The following is a 5,050-nucleotide window of genomic DNA, read 5'->3' on the forward strand; positions in this document are numbered from 1 at the left end:
TGTGGCTCCAACAAAAACCCAGGAGTTTCCGAATTCAGGAAACCCCTCCTGCCGCCCCTTCCCACTGGCACCCCTTATTCCCTTCGGCCCCTAAAATGCCATCCCCACTCCAGCCCCCTTCCCGTTTCTGGTCCCCAGCTCTGGGGCTGCTGGTACAGAAAGGCCACTAGCATTGCCTTTATGGTTGGACAGCAGGTGACATCCCAGCTCCCATAGCTGATGCCTCACAGGGGCCCCGCTGAGAACTAGAGCCAGACTGGACCCACGTGCTCTTGATTCCCAGTCCAGGGCCCTCCCACGGGTGCTGACCTCGGCTCCTAAAAGCAAAGCACACCTCATGGGCCCAGTGGGAAGCCAGCTCAAAGCCCTGGGTTCACACCCCAACGTCACAGCTCCCCCTTCCCCATGTGACCTATGCTACACACAGAACTGGGCACAGAAGACTGTTCACCACGAGCACAGACACGTGGGCCACACACACCGTGCTGTGCACACCCCCATCCTCAGCACACACCCCCCTCTGCTCCTGAGTCCCACAGCCCCTGCCCCCTCTCCTACTTCCTGAGCTGGGAGAGGACCTTCTCATTCATCATGTGCTCTTTGCCCTGTGTTTCCAGAGGCTCCTCACAGCTGCACAGAAGCCCTTTCCCTGATCTAATCTGCTCCCTCCTACCACAGGCCCTGTTTCCAGTACTCCTGGCACAGCCTGGAGTGAGAGGGGAACCAGAGGGAAAACTGGAGGCCTCTGAGCTCTCTTCTCTGAATCTGCCCTGCTGATCACCGACCTCCTGCCCAGGAAAGGTCTGACCATCTGTGACCCACCAGGCTCTACCCACATCCTCTCGGTGTCCCGACACTCTGACCCATGTCCCTATCCAGAAGAAACTACTTCCGTGCTGGGGGGAGGGGATACTGCTCTCTAATTTCACAAACTCAGCCTGGGCTTGTTGGACACAAAGTGCAACCCGAGGATTTGATTTAGACTCAGTAGGAACTTCCCAGCAAAATGGGTGTGAAAGCCTCAGCTTGTATGAAACACAGTAAGAATGCACACATGGCCTCAGCAGAGGCCTCCAGGAGACAAGGACTTGTTCTGCACCTGTCTGGGTGGTACTGACTAGAGACAGAAGTCTTCACTGTGACTCTGGTCACCCAGCCTCAGCAGGAGGCACACAAGGACTTCTGGGGACTCTGAGGCCCTCAGGCAGAATGGGTGGAGCCTAGAGTTAGGAACTGCAGCCTGGTTCCATCAATCCCAAATCCTGGGGGTGGGGGTGGGGAGAGAGTAGGCCTGAACCCTCCACTGTCTGGCCTCTCTCCCACCCTGGCTCCCCAACTTTATGGCCCTCTCTGGTCAGAGCAGGGCCTCTGAGCTCTTCCAGTGCAGCCCTGAGTGCAGGTCTCAGGCCCTAGGGTCCACCCAACCTCAGACCCGGGACCCTGAGGCCACCCCCCTGTGCCTGGCAGGACAGAGACACCCACTGCTCAGGCTCCCATCCCCCACACCCCCAGCACTAAATGCCTTCCTCTCCTGGCCTCCCTCCTCACCCAACACCATAGCAGAGCCTGGAACCCGCTGGAAATGTGCACAAATCAAAGACATCTGCAGCTGTGAGACTTCAGGCTCCCCTGGGACAGCGCATGGGCGGGCACACACACACACACACCTGTGCATATGCAGATACACACAGATGCTCACACTCATACATACACACAGACACATACCCTCAAAATACACACATATACACCCCCTTACATCACATTGTCACATGCATGTAACACAAAGACATACACACACTCATGCATTTACAGACAGGCATGCATACCCAGACTTACACACTCTGACACACTCATCAAACACACTTGTGCACACATACGCACCACTCTATTCCTTTCTTCTAAGGCTCCAGAGCCAGTCCTCTGGATCCTAGAGATCTAGAATGTGCAGGGAAAGCAGGGAAACCCACACGGAACCTGTTTCCAGTTTCCTGGCCCACACTGCAGCTCCCCTGCTCTATCCCCCTTCCTGCCACCAGAGTCTCTGGGACTGTGACCCACTCCGTGGAAGTGTAACCTGCAGAGATCACTCAGTCCTTCACACAACGGACACGTGAGCACCTACCTGTCACCCCCACCTCACCCCCACCCCCAGGCCTGCAGCTGAGGCAGACACATAAATGAGTAAGACCTTCTGCCCAATGCTGTGGAGAAAAGAACAAGAGCTCAGGAGCCAAGGACCTGAGTTCAAATCCTGCCTTTGCCTCTTCATATGCTGTTACCTTGGGGCCTTCACATAACCTCTCTCAGCCTCAGTTTTATCACCTGTAAAGTAGCGTTAATAAAATTTACCTACTGTGAGATTTAGGCAGGTGAAGCTTCCATCAGCAGTGTGTCCACCATGGAAGCCACCCCACTCCATTCCCCAGCCCCCATGGGGAGCGTCTCCCCAACACCCTTCCAATCCTGCTGTCCCTGACACAGAAACCCCATCTCCTTGAGGCTCAGACCCCCAGGTGCCCACACCTGGGGAAACTTGATCTCAGCCTTGGCCAGCACCATCCTACTCCCCACCCCAACCATCCCCACCTCTCCTGGTCCATCATGCCTCTTGCCCCTTTACAGGTTACATTTTCCGTAATAACCTTTATCGTGGCTGACCGTGGCCCAGATGTTCCCGAGGGAGCGCTGTCCCTGTGCATCAGCTGGACATGAAGGGCTAATCAGCCTCCACAGAGCTGCCCCGTGGAAAATGGTCTGTACTTCTCTGAATTACACCAATTTCAAAACATTCTTTATGGACAGAATGCAGGAGACAGTTATAGGACAGGACTTCCTGTGCTAAGCAGATGTGGGAGAGATTGTGTCGCCCCATGAATCCTAAATAATTGCTTGGAGGAAACCCCAATACATTCTGTGCTGGGAGCTGGGAAGCAGCCCAGCCCACCCCCCCCTCATATGGGCACCCCCTGCAGGTGCCTTGGGCCAAGGGGAGCTGGGATGGCTGCCCTACCCCTGCTGCTCAGGTGGCCTCCTCAGGCCCCTCCAGAGTCAGGCCTCAGCCTGAGTGGGAAGTTGCTCTGAGGTCTTATGTCACCTTCCTGGGACATCGATTGACCTACAAACAACCTTGTTTCCCTGCCACAGCCTTGACTCCCTACACCCTCCCACACTCTGACTGCTAGACTGCTTCTGAACTGCTCTCTGTCTTCTCCCACAGGGATATCTCCAGTCCTCCTTCCAGACAACCCACGACCCTGACCATCTCTGAGCTTCCATCTGGCATTGCTATTCCTGGTGCCTCCACCTCCCCCCATGCCCACCCTCATCCCGCTGACCCCTCCCCTGCCCCTCCCACTCTGTCCCCTCCTACCTGGAGAACCTTCCACTTTACCCAGCCTGCTTCCCCTCCTGGCTCGCCTCCCCAGACAACCCCACCTCCCAGTGGGCTCCACCTTCCCATTACCTCCATCTCTCCAGCCTGCTGCATCCCACCACTTTGCCTCACTTCTAGTCATTTCTACATCTGCTTTCACACCTCTCCCACCCTTCAGGGTCTAGGGAGTAGCACAGGGCTCAGACCCCATAGGAAAGACTTTTGCCCTCTTCTCTCTCCTCCTGCCCTCTGCCTGCCCTCCCCCTCTCTTCCTGCAGGCAGACCAGGTCGCATGCTGAGCTGAAGAGACATTTCCCCATCACCACAGTGATGGACAGGGGTGCACGGACCGGGGTGACCAAGGAAAGCCTGCCAGGCACATCAGTCCCACCTTGACGAAGCCCCGCCCACCGCGGGGTCCCCCGCCCCCTCCCGGGAGGCCTCACGGGGCGGGGCTTGGTCAGCCCACAGCTCTGCTCTGCTGCATTTTGTAAGGGACCCTTGGCAGCCCTGGGATCTCCAGATGGCCTGAGGACCTGGTCACCCCAAAGCCAGTCCGTCTCAGTAGAGGACAAAGGCAAATGGTGACTGTTCTCTGTCTGGTCCTCCCACCACCTAGGCCTCCACTACTGCTGGAGGGAGACTTGCCCTCAGCTCCTAGAGCTGGTTTGCAGGAAAAAGACCCAGTGTAGCATCAGCGTCTTTTCTCCCCACAGATCACTGATTTCTGAGAGCCCAGCAGAGGGCGCGTGGTTTAGCGATGACCTTGTGCATGTGCAGGAGGGGACTCTGGCCTCCACGTGGAAGCCAAGGATTCCCCCAGAGTCTCACCTCCTTTTCAGCCTGTTTTCTCTACGTGGTCTCCCCTTCCCCCACCACATCTTGCTGAACCCCAACACTCCTGGGAAGACGATCTCCCTCTGTAGGTCCCTTTTCAGGCTGTCCTCCCTGTATCAGACCCAGAATGTCTGCTTCAGAAAACAAGCAGCATTGTCTCCTCCCGGGGAGTTCTTCCTCTCCTCTCGCTTCAGTGTTTCTTGCTGCTGTAAGTAATCATACTGCCCCGGGAAATTGAGGGGCTCTCTCCAAACCTTCCCTTTCTCCCCACTTCTTCAACTTCTCTGTGGTTTGTCCCAAATATCTAGGTTCCAGATCCCAGGCTTCAGAGGAGTCTTCCGGGCTTGGAGGTCAACCCAGGGCCTGAGGAGTCTGAGTATCTGCTTGGCCTGAAAGGGAAAGCAGTGGTTCCTGGGGTGAGAATGCACAAGAACACCTCAGAGCTCTGTGCACACAGCAGGTGTGTAACAAGTGTGAAATGGCCCATTGAGAAGCTGGGCTTAGGGAGGTGAGGGAGGGTAGAGGACACAGGAATGAGGCTGGACTGGTCTGAAAGGTCTGCTCCCCATTCTCTTCCCTTCCCTTCTGGGCCACCTGGAGAGAATGTGCTCTAAGACAGGCCCTGAGCTGGGAGTCCTCCCTAGCTGAGGGGGGTGTCCTCCCCTCCATCCACCTCTACACAGCCCAGCTCAGGACACCAGGGCACCTACCCCTAAGAGTCCAGCAACTGTTCCCCCACCCCAACAACCCCACACACCCTCTCTTCAGCCAGGGCTCCGAGATCTCTGACCCCTCACCTTGCACACCAGCCTGAGTGCCCCCATTCTGGCAGAATCTTAG

At 56.6% G+C, this 5,050-nt stretch overlaps 1 non-coding gene across 1 annotated transcript in view; it reads right to left on the reverse strand.

The window, feature by feature from the left end:
* The window catches only part of LOC100476441, a 106,540-nt gene extending 101,968 nt beyond the window's left edge, over positions 1-4,572 (reverse strand). The window contains exon 1 of the transcript XR_004621494.1: positions 4,465-4,572. This is a non-coding gene — a transcript (cationic amino acid transporter 3). The remainder of the gene's footprint in view (positions 1-4,464) is intronic.
* Between the last annotated feature and the right edge of the window lie 478 nt (positions 4,573-5,050).

This window comes from Ailuropoda melanoleuca, chromosome 16 (genome assembly GCF_002007445.2).
Source record: "Ailuropoda melanoleuca isolate Jingjing chromosome 16, ASM200744v2, whole genome shotgun sequence".
NCBI lineage: Eukaryota > Metazoa > Chordata > Mammalia > Carnivora > Ursidae > Ailuropoda > Ailuropoda melanoleuca.